The following is a 12466-nucleotide window of genomic DNA, read 5'->3' as shown; positions in this document are numbered from 1 at the left end:
CCATGAAATAGCTATGCCATAGTAACTGGTGCCAAATGGCACTGGGGAGGATTCGTGTCAACCCATGAGAGGCTTTCACTGTAAACATGGGACAGCCACACAAGGCAGGTGGCCTCTGTCTGATCACTGGATTCACCATGTGATATGGCCTTGAAATTCAAAGAAGTGAGTATCTCTTCACACATTGCATAACTGTTTCCCCAAATACCTCATGTTTGAGAAAATTAACACATCATCCAGACATCCCATAACTCCATGTGCAATACATAAGTGAAATTGTCACGTCCACTGTCCCCACCCACACAGGACACTCCAGACATGTAAAGTTGACAGGAAATCCCTTGATTCTTTGCTCATCATCAGTGACAACATGTCTCTGTTGGCAACCTCCTCGTTTGGGGAACGGTGTCAGACTAGGTCCCTGTAGAGTCCTTGCTGTGCGTGTACCACAGGGGGTGCCACCCATCTCCAGCCGCCTCTTTCAGATACCCTTCCTTTGCTTCACATGGAATGAATTTCAAATCTTGACTCAAAGTGCAAATGAATGCAGGTGGCTAGTGGCCCCAAGAGGCCTCTTAGAGGTCTCCCCTACAAATGACAAAGGTCTGCAGTGACGAAGCTTCCACTATGCGTGCAGGTCACCTTATTAAATGAAAGTCACTGGCATATTTATGAAGTGTATCCTATGGTTTGCAGGTCAGAGCCTTAGAAACAGTACCTCACTTAAAGTTTATATATATATATATATATATACATATATATATATATATATATATAAAATCACCCACCATAGTTTATATAAGGGAAATGTGTTTAATATGTTTCCATACTTTCACACATGTGCTAGTCAGCTTTGACTGGCAACTTGACCAGTCTAGTGTCCCCTGAGAATGGGGTCTCACTCAAATGAGGACCTGTCCAGCTCAGATTCACCTGTGGGCGTATCTAGGGTGGAGTTGTCCTGACTGCGTCTGTACTAGCGACAGGATCTCACTGTGCAGCCTGGCTGGCCTCCAACTCACAGAGATCTCTTTGCCTTTGCCTCTGAAAGGCGGGAGCATCCACAACAACTGTCTTGATTGTTCTTTGATATCTCAGGGCCCCGCCCACTGTGGGTGGCATCATGCCCTGGGCAGATGGTCTTGAACTGTATAAGAACGTTGGATAAGCACAAGCCTCGGATCCAGCCCGCCAGCACGCAGCGGTTTTCCATTGTTCATGCTTCTCACTTCTGTTTGAGTTCCTGCCCTGACATACCCCATGATCGACTGTGACCTGAAGTAAGCCCTTTCCTCCCCCAAGTTACTTTGGTCATGGCACTTGTCACAGCATGAATAAAATTGGGCTAACATATACACCTATACAACTGTTCATGTTTTTGCAGAATCAGGCAGACAAACGTTTGCAGCTGTTCATCGGCTTCATACCTCAACATCAAGGACACCAGCTTTTCAGATCTTAAGGACTGGAACAAAGCTCGCCACAGAGGACAAAGGAATGTCTTGATGCTCCCTCTCTTGTGAAAAAGCAAGTTTGCTGCAGCACAGCGCTCGCTGCTGGGACCAAGCTCATCCAGTGGCCACGGGTCTAAACACACACGGGGCCACAGGTACCATACCCAGCCCATGCTCGCACAGGAAGGGCAGATGCATGGCTCCACCGAGGCTCCCAGTGGCTTTGATGCTCCTGGCAGTCCTAGGTCTGTGACAGAAATGGCTCACTAACGGGTTCCCCGGGCTGGCCAGCACACGCTCTGCAGGACCCTTAGACAGTGGTCCGGTCCACGGTTGAGTGGCAGGTCTGAATCCCCTAAGACGCGAGCTCTGAGTTTGGAGCGTTACCCTTTCACTGTCCCTTGGCATGACTTGGGCACTGGCATCCTCTGGGGACTTTTGCAGAATTCCCTGTACTCCACCTTGGTAAAATCGCCCATGAAGTCTTCATCTCTGCCAGTTACGTCAACACATGTATGCCCATTGCAAATGGAAACAAAACAGAACACCCAAACAGCCACCGTGAAAACAAAACCTACAACCCACACAGCTTGCCCTCTAGGAGAGAGGCATCCGGGAAGTCTCCATCCCAGGGCATTTCCAAACCTGCTCTGCCCCTCACTTTCAGGTGGGTGTGGGGGTATGGCGGGTGGCAGAGGATAATGGTGCCCAAACTGTTTTGTGGTAGCTGGAGGCAGACTGGGCTGTCCCTCAGACTGGCTCCGTGGACTTGGCCCATGAGCATTCAAAAGTCAAGTTAGACGTGGAGCAGCCCCTTAAAAATGGTACCAGCTTGTCAGCTGACAGTTAAGGGTTCCATCCAAATGCTGTGGAAGGTGTCTCTGAACACCATGGAAAGACAGGTAAGACAGCATCCTTCTCCATAGAGACGACATCCTTCTCTGTCCATGAACAGCAGCTTGCTTTTGGGGACATTCTATGTTACCTTTCCTGCCAGCGCAGGGGGTAGAGTTGACAGAGGGCCACCGCTCTCCATTCTAGAAACATCTTATTGCCAAACTCGCTCACCTTAAATTCCTCTAGGGGGCACTCATGGGAGGCCCTGTATGTGAGACCTCCCTGCCTTTGCCACCAGGTTGGGCACTTTTTACTTACCACAGCAGAGTCTCTGTCGCTGTATGCTGAGCAGTTTGCTGGGAGAGATGGGGATCTGCTGTCAGGAACACCCCGGGGAAAAGAACTCCCCAGTGGAAGGCCAAAGGCTCTCTTCTGATGCTCTGAGTTTTCAGTACATCACAGCGAGGGGGGCATGTCAGAGAGAGGACATTAAACCCACGGCAGCCAGGAAGTCAAACCTAGCTTTTTTTTTTTTTTTTATTTTGTGTGTGTGTGTGTGTGTGTGTGTGTGTGTGTGTGTGTGTGTGTGTGTGTGTGTGTGTTTTCCCATGCCAGGAAAGGCATGCTGTCCAGGCTTAGCTTGCAGTACTCCACCCTGGCAGGGAAATCCCAGGCTGGAGTGACCATAGAGAAGCCTCCGACCCTGAGTTGTCTAGGGTACTTCTACCCAGTGTGATGCCTCTTTTTGTTGTGGTCCGGTCAGGAGGCAATAACTTGAGCTGGAGAGGATGGGCTTGAAGAATGTCCCTCTGGGCCTCCCACCATGAGCTCCCCTCTTCTGCTTGGCGGGGGCTGGGAATTCAGGAAGGGGTTCCAATCCAGCTCTGGCTACCAGGTGCCCAGGTGGAGGAGAGTTCTCAGCACGGAGGTCCAAGTGAGGTAGCCAGTGCTTGCTCAGCATCTGCTTGGCTCCTTTGTGGATTTAGGGCTGGAAGAGGCCTGCAGGACTCAGAGCTTTCCAGTCTGGCAAGGATTTCTGTCACCAGGGAACTTGAAACCTTCATTTACTGCCCCCAGGAAAAGCCTAACCCCACTGCCCACCAGGAGACTCACTGTGGTGAGGAGCTGGTTTGTGTTAAAACCTGTGCCGTTTCCAGGCCTAAGCACTTTCCAAAGTGTGCCTGGTAGGCCTCATGCAGGGAGACTGACTCCCACCCCAGATGGAGGCCCAGCCAATGCCCTGAGGTTTCTGAGGGACACGGAAGTCAAGGACTGGGCGCCTTAGACTGTCACGCTCTTCCACACTCTTGGGTTCCTAGCCCATTGCTCTGTGCCTGGATCCCTCCCTGACACCAGAGACTTTGGGTTTTTTTTCAGGTTGTTTTGAGATTTGAAAACCAGAAGGCCTGAACTCAGAAGCCAACACCCACCACCGGTCTCCAACAGTTGACGTGAGTTTCCTGGAGCGATGATGACTGCCACAAAGCCTCCGGAGGCAGCAGTCATGGCTTCCACAGCAGCCGGGCTTGCTGTTGTCATGAAAACGTTTCCTTCAAGTGGTCGTGGAGTCTTTAAACTAGCTAGGATTAGTTACTCCTCTGTGTTGTGTTCAAATCCCTGACAGAAGCAGCGTAAGGGAGAAAAGGTTTCCCTGGACTTCCGTCAAGAGGGGTAGCCTTGGCACCAGGAGTGTGAGGCCGTCTGTAGTCAGGAAGCAGAGAGCCCCAACCCCTGGGGCTCAGCTAGCTTTCTCCTTTGGATGTAGTCTGAGACCCCAGCCCACGGCAGAGCGCCATGCCCATTTCCCATGGGTCTTCCCACCTCAGCCAACTGCATCTAGAAGCGCCTTCATGGACATACCGGAAGTTGTGTTTCCAAGGTGATTCTAAATCCAGTCAAGGTGACAATAAGATGAGCCGTCGTCACACAGCAGGACTGCCCGCAGGGGACAGCTGAGGAAGGGGCTGCTTGACTTACCTGATCAAAGCGGCAGAGCTCTGTAAGCGAGGGCGAGAACCGCCGGACTAGGCTGCTTCATGGGGGGAGAGAGGGGTTTATCTGGGATTGAATTGCCAAGGCTATCTATCTCTCAGGAGGCAGAGAGATAGAGGCGCACCATGGTGTGGGGAGCAAGCAGATGTTATGTGTCAGCTGAGATGGGCTAAGTGCATTGACCGGGAGCTAGATGTCTTTGTCCAAGGTTGTTGACCTTTGGGGCTAAGTAAGGGAAGTTTCTCGAAAACAGAAATCGCCTTATGATATCTACTTTTCCAGTAAACAGAAACTTGCCTTTAGGCTTGTTTACCCAGTAACATTCCTTCTGATTACCTGGCCAAAGTCCTCCTCTTCAGGACAATGTCACCAGCGAGGCCATTTGGGGGCTGCTGCTTTGGACCTAAGAGCCACAAGGAGAGGTGTACGTCAGTTTTCAGTTAAGCACTCACCCTCTCGCTCCTGACAAAAGTGTGTGTACACGGAAGGCACAGTCAATTAGCGTTCCTAAGACGACTTGACATTGCTTAGTCCCAACCGTGTGCCTTTGAGAGGGTCAAGTGTCTCTGATCTACCTCAGACATGGTTGTGCTGTCCCACATCAAGGCCCTGACCGATGTCACTCACAGAGTGGTCTGACAAGAGGGTGGGCAAAGACAGATCCATCTTGTTCCCGAGACCTTGCTTTGAATGTCACTGAACTTGGCTCCTCTATGCCCAGGACGTAAGTTTTTCTCCAGATTACTAAAAAAGTTCTCTACTGTATTTACATTTAAGAACTTTATAAATTTACCCACTCATATCAAGTGTGTAGCAAATATTTATTAATCTACACCCCCAGATATCCACCATCAGGTCAAAAAACAGAACATTTGAGTCTGAGGTGGCTTCGTAGGTCCTGGTATAGTCACTGTCTCTAATGGTGGCCATTGCTCTTTCTCTCACTGTACACCCACTGCGCCTGCTTTTGGAAGGACGGAGATAAAATACACAAAAATTAACGCTCATGGGCTTTCACGTACACAGTCAGTGCCTTATGCACATTTAGGTGACCCAGCAGCAGTCACCACTGCCCACCTCCAAGACTTTCCCATCTCTCCCAACTGAACCACCACAGCAGCATGCCAGTCCTTCTCTCCTGGTTCCCAGAAACCACCGTTCTACTTTCTGCCTCTGTAAACTTAACTAACTAGGGACCTGATCTAAATGGCGTCACACTGTGTCTCCCCTTTCGTGCCTAGCTTATCTCACTTAGTATAATTTCTTCCCGATTCATCCAATTGTATTCTAGATCATAATGCTCTTCCTTTACATCTTAGTGAGGGGTTCTATTGCTACGAAGAGATACCAGGACCGCTGCAACTCTTACAAAGGGAGACATTTCATTGGGGCTGGCTTACAGTTTCAGAGGTTTAGTTCGTTATCATCATGGTGGGACATGGCAGCATGCAGGCAGACATGGTGCTGGAGAAGGAACTGAGAGTTATATATCTTTATCCACTGGCAACAGGAAGTGCACTGTATCACTGGGCGTGGCTTGAGCATAGGAACCCTCAAAGCCCGCTTGCACGGTGACACACTTCCTCCCACAAGGCCGTACCCACTCCAACAAAGCCACACCTCCCAACAGTGCCACTCCCTACGGGGGCCATTTTCTTTCAAACCACCCCACTCTGTAAGTCTGATTTCATGTAGCGATGATGATGATGAAGATGATGGTGGTTGTTAGGTCCAAAGGAAACTCTGAAACTACACAAGGCAGTCCAAATATCCAGAAATGAGCTCAACCTGAACTATAGGAGGATTCCTGGTGGCTGCATAAAAGCCAGCCTTCCTCAGGAACTTGTGAAGCTGGTTCCCCTCTACCAAAAGGAGTCAGTCCCCCTACCTCTTGGCAGAAGGGACACATGGCTACCTGTGGTGTCAGGCTCTTCCAGTATCACAGGTACCTGTTATACATTTCTAGTCATGCTGGCATCTTAGCCCTGCTCACCTCCTCCCTACCCTGAACTCCCTCCAGCTCATGGGCTCCTCTCCCTACAGCTACTCATTCTCCTCATAACCCTGCTATCCTCAGCACGCTCTCCCACTCGCTCGCTTGCTCTTTCTCTCCCTCCATGCTCTCATCCTGCTTCTCTCATTATGTCTTTCCTATCCTCTACCCCCTGCTATTCTGCCCTTCCCCTCCCCAGAGACAGCCCCGGCCATGTCCAGTCTGCTGGCCATGTTCAATCTCGTTCTTTCTCTCTCTGCTCAGGACGCTTTCAGATCCTCTGGCTGTTCTGTCTTTCATATCTACAATAAGAGCCTTCTCCGTAACCATACCATGGTGTGGTCATGTCGTCATACATCTGGTGCTCAACACCCAGAGGGGCACAAATGGACCCCTCTCCAAGGTGCTGGACTTCTAAGTGAACCAAGCTGCTGATTTGACTCTCATAAGGTATGGATCATTTGTTTCTGCTGACTCCTGTCACCCACCATATTCGACTTCAAAATTTAGAGTCTGTCTCTTCAGACATTTCTTTTTTTCCACCTGCTCTGTCCTCAGGTGAGTGTCACCGGGAAGTCACTTGCTCTGTCTCTGTCAACTCCTGGAGCTCACTACTGCTACGGAAGTCACACTGGTGGTGTGTCGGAAAGCTTCTCTCTCCATTCTGGGCACCCACCAATTGAAAGGAATGCCTCTCCTTTGTGATTTGGGATGTTTCTCTCTGACAAGTCTCTCAGTCTGCTTGAGGACATCCTGGATTGAAATTCTTGTCACCAGGACACTTGCTCTTCTCTCTCCCATCCTTGCTGTCCCTCCCAACACGTTCTCAGATCACGCCTGGAGCTTACTCTGTCTCTAACCAACACTAGCCACTTGGCTCTCCTCACCTCCCCTGCTCTGTCTCTGTACCTCTCCTTGGCTCACTGGAATCTGCTGTTTAAGTCCCGCAGGTACCCGGGCAGCTTCTCTGTGTCCTCCTGGGCGTCTGAGACATTGGAATCCTCCGTCTGGTGGAGTTTCTGTTTGAGGCCCTTTTCCCAAGCCTCTCACATCACCTCTCCCCTCTCCTTCTTTGCTGCTTGCTCTCTCTCTCTCTCAGCTCACTTGTGTCTCTAACCACAGGCCCTTCCCATTCAGGCTCTCCTCACCCACTTGGTAAGTGTCCTCTCAGTCTCTCTGGCTCCCGAAACCTGCTCTTCCCTCCTGGGCCCCCATCACATGGAATCGCTCTGCATGCTTCTCCACTGTGATTCAGGACATCTCTCTGCGAAGGTACTTACTTCCTCCTCTCCCTCTATTGGAATCCTCTCTCTGGTGGAGTTTCTTTGTGACCCTTTTTCCTAAGCCTCTCCCACATCCGCTTCGTTCTGCTTCTCTTTGCTGCTTGCTCTGTCTCTCCGCTCACTTCTGTCTCTAACGTCTTCCCCTTCAGGCTCTCCTCACCTGCCCCTCCGACCTCCTTTCCTCCTCAGACTCAGAGGTTCCATTAAGCCTCACCGTCTTACTGCAAACGGCTTGGCCTCAGTACAGCTCCATGGCCAACCATGGAGCACTCCAGTTCCAAATTCTCCCAGGTTGTAACCACTTCTGCCACTGCACAAACAAACGATCCCAAATCTCAACTTTCGCTGCTTCACTCTCAGAAGTCTCTCATCCCTGAGCCTTCCCAGCTCTCTGTTTCCTCTAGTCCTTCTATCTGGATTCAGAATCGCAGAAACTCAAATGGCTTTTGGGTATGGATAATATTTTAAAAATTGTTTTATTCTGTTCTACTGTATAAAAAAAAAGATGTCTCTGGAGTTGGGTTATGGCCCTCCCTCTCCAGACCCAAGCATGGTTGTTTAAAAGTTTCTTATAAAATCTCTGTCCTGGGTCAGGTGGGCCACCTGATTTCATAACAGGGAGAAGGAAAACAAAACAAAACCTCCCAGGAAAAGATGCAAAGAACTTTAAAACAACCACAAAGCAAACTCTTCCCACCAGGGATTACTGCTGCTCATCTCACACTCCTTTTCTTGGTCTTATTTAACTCTCTAAATACTCCCCTCTCACTTTTGCTAAAGTAGAAACTTAATCTCAAGATTTGTAAGATTATTTTGTAAACCCTCTTTCTCTCCCAATTTGTAAATTCATTGGTATAAAGAACTTCATAAAATCTGTAACAAAAAGCTAGTTTGAAACTTGTAACAATAGGTTGATAGTTAAAAAAAAAAACCTATACAGGAGGTCATCTTAATTTGCTACAACATGCTTGTATGTAACTTGGATTCAACTCTTGTTTAAAAAATATATCTGTTACAGCATACTGTATATGTAACTTGTTTCAATTCTTGTTTATGGAAAATAGAACTTACTAACAATAAATGTTATTTTTGTTATAAACTTCAGGTTTATACATTCTCGAAGTTGGAAAGGTCTATTCAGGCTAACAACAACAACAACAAAAGACTTAAAGATGCATGTCTAGCCACTTACGTCTTTACTCACTGTGTTCAACGCCAGGCTTCTAGAAAATCTTAGATAAGAAACAAAACGTTTGGGGACTGGGGAGATGGCTCAGAGGTTAAGAGCACTGGCTGCTCTTCCAGAGGACCCAGGTTCAATTCCCAGCACCCACATGGCAGCTCACAACTGTCTGTAACTCCAGTTCCAGGGGGTTTGACACACTCACACAGACATACATGCAGGCACAGCACCAATGCACATGAAATAAAAATAAAAATTATATAAAAAAGAAACAAAATGTTTGATGAACAAGATATGTTTGATAAATGAGGTTGATAAATTCCTAAGGTCTAGTTAGTCTAGCAGAAACCGACTTGAAGATGTAGGTCTAGCCTCTTTGTCTTTGCTAACTTTGTTAAGCTTTAGCTCTTTGGATAAACTGAGTCATACAAGAAACTGTCATATTCTGTTAAGGTACACTAGGAAAGGGTCAGAAATGTAAGGTTCCTAGTCTCTCTGTAGACTGTAATTATGGTTTAAAGTTTTATTTTGATGATAAATTATCTTCAAATTTTTAAGGCTCCTCCACAGAGATAAAAATAAAATCCTAATCTTAGAAAAGCTACTAGCTGGTTGTAAACTGTTAAAGATAATTAAGACATGAAGTTAATGGTCATTCACTTATAAATGATCTAATTCCTTAATGTGCTCAGAACTATACTTGTAGTTATGCTAAGTGCAAACATAATTCATTTACAGGAAAAGGTTTTAGTCTTCTGTATATGCTGTCAAGGTTAAGCCTGAAGCAAGTAATTAAAAATAAGCAAAGTTTGTTTAAACCCAGGAATACTTAGTAGATTAAACAATGGCTCTCAAATCCCTCGGAGAGATTTGCTGAATATAGCACTTCAAGTGTTTAATGAAAAAGACTTCCCCCGGCCGACAAAAACACCAGCTTTAGGTAACAGCAGCTGAGGCTGTCTCCAAAGAAGATGGACAGCAATGATCCACACCTGGAGTTTACTTCAATTGCAGTAATACAGACCACTGGGCAGAGAATGCCCATGCCTCACCTGCAGTCAGGGACCCACCCAAGCTGTACCCACTCTTGGGTGGACTGATCTACTCTACCTGGACAAGGTATGTCAGTTTTTCCAAATTCTTCCTGCACAGAAAAAATCTCTTAGGCCTTCTGAGTCTGGTAGCCTAAGGCTGATGCTGCCCTGTGTGAAAGCCAAAGATTGACAACCTCTGCCCCCAAGTAAGCCATCTAGACCACCATGGAGGACCCAGGCTGGCTGTTCAGGTAGCAGGTAAATTTCTGTCACTTGAATTGCTACAGAGGCCACTTGGGATTTGCTTCCTAGTCAAATCTATCATCTCAGGTCCCTGATGGTGTTAATGGCCAGCTGAAGCCTGTCATCAGTTTAGTAGCTGTGAGCTGACCTTCCTCAGAAAGACAGCAGCTGGCTGGTCAGTCCATTTCATATGTAAAATCAGGCCTTGCTTTTTCTGGAGTTACTAGAGCTCTGGCTGAGAAAGGCAGACAGGTTTACCTTGCTAACAGGCTTCACACTGAAAAAAATAATAAATGCACAAAACAGCTTTCAAAGTAAAAAAAACAAACTCAAGCTACCATGCTGCTATTAATAGCTGTAATTTTACTTTTTATTTAAACTGACTTGCTTTTCAATGATTGCTTTCAGTGATCAGCCACCTAGGTCTCATGGTAAATGACTGAATGGTGGGGAGGGGGGAGGTTTAAAGTTCATGTAAGTTGCAAGAGTCTAAGTAAGTAATTAGGCATGTAAATGCAAGTTCTAAAGGCCTGAGGAAGTCATTTACGATATGCAAAGAATAGGACTTAAAGATAATACATGATGTTAAGACTTCAAAAGTTCAGAGTTTTAACATATTAATCAGTGGAGTTCTGATTAACTATTACTATTAAATTCTAGCCTTGAGAAAGCACCAGCTCAAAATTTTAATTTTCCTTTTACATTTCATTTAGTTATTTTCTAGATACAGACTTAAAATGCTTCTCACTGTGCTGAAAACATCTCTGTCCAATTTATACACACCCAGTCCTCTGGACAGAGGAAACAGTGTCCACGCTTTTAACCAGAACCATCCTTCTGGGTTCCCAGGTGCTGCGGCTCAAAGGCGCGAGTCTACCCCAGTTGTTTGCAGACATTGTTAACTGCGTTGGCTACAACTGGGATTTCAGTGCAGGTTACAAACAGGGGTAATGCTAATCTGTCTAAAACGTTCATCGCTTTTTGTTAACTTTAAAAAATTCATGGGTGCTTCAGGGAGTTGCGACTTGGATCCACCCGCCCCAGGTCCAACTGATAAGTGCTCCTGTCAGTTAATAGCCTAAGCTTTCCCGCCAACCGCCCACTCCTGAGGGTAGGCTCTCTCCTTTCCCTGGTCTTGGGACTCCTTTCCACCCCAGCAGCCACCACCAGGACCACAGGCCTGGAAGTTTTAAGTGTACACTGAGATAAAACTTTCCTCTAAACTCCTTAACTTTACCTTCTCTCCCAGGTCTATACCTGTCCCAGCAGATTTCCACTCAGCCGACAGACTGGCCCTTCATGGAGAAGTTGGCCAACCCAGCGTTAGTGTAGGCATTTGAACTGCATCTTGTGACGTATAAGAAAAAGAGACTTCCACCTGGGGGTGGAGGAGAGCAGGAAGAGGCATCCAGAGGCAGGGTTGGGCACTGAGTTGTGAAGGGGGACCTAAGATGCTGATAGGTGCATGTTTTATCATCTACCTAGCAAGTATCGAACCCCTGCTGTGTGCCTGTCATGGGACAGGGAAATGGTATGGAATTTACAATTCAGAACTGGCTGCACACAAACCTGTCTGTTCTACGTACCAGGAAGACCTTACCCCACAGCAGGAGCCTGTGGAAGCCAGGGAGTGCATTCCTGGGAAATCCAAGCATAAGACACAGAGTAAGTGTCCTCGGAGCTAGGTGGGCCTCAGAGATGATGGCAATCCCGTCGGGTGGAAATGTCCCCCCCGAGGACTCAGCATTCCTGGGTCCATTCACTCTTCTGGAGAGTTAAGGAGGTTAGTGAGTTGCCAGGGGGACTGACCCAGCCCCGCTCCCCTCTCCCGTTCAGCAGGTGGTACCCCAAGCCCACAGGTAGTGGCTGAGTCGAGGCCATGTTCCTTTCATGGCCTTCCAAAGGGGTCCCAGCAGCAAACACGGGGTCCCGGGATTCTGTCCCTTTCCCCCTGTGGGCTGTGCTCCTGGAACTAGGAAGCGTCATGGCCATGCCGAGGGAAGTCCAACTTGCTCTCATGTCCATGGAAAAGTTCACGAGATAGAATCCTTGCCCTTCCCTCCTCTACAAAGCCTATTTAACCATCTGACGGCCTCGGCTGCAGATGCTCACACTCTGTCCCCCTTGTTAGCCTAACAACCCACCAGGAGCGGGAGATGTATTGTTATTTCTGATTCCCAGTGTCAAGAAGCAGGAGACACCAGATACATGCCTGCCTGACGTGCTAGGATGTACAGAGAGGTCAGCGTGGGACAGATCGAGTGGGAATGGGACACACACACACACACACACACACACACACACACACTCACAATTCTAATTGGACATGGGTGGCCTCCCTCCATGGATCTCAGAAGTCACAGGCTCTTCCAAAAGTCCTCTGTGGCAAACCTTGGCTCCCTGGGATGATCTTATCTGGGAATTAATCGTCCCTTTTGCATTTTTCT

The sequence above is a fragment of the Peromyscus leucopus genome, chromosome 20 (assembly GCF_004664715.2).
Source record: "Peromyscus leucopus breed LL Stock chromosome 20, UCI_PerLeu_2.1, whole genome shotgun sequence".
NCBI classification, from domain to species: domain Eukaryota; kingdom Metazoa; phylum Chordata; class Mammalia; order Rodentia; family Cricetidae; genus Peromyscus; species Peromyscus leucopus.
This window is presented reverse-complemented; position numbering follows the sequence as displayed.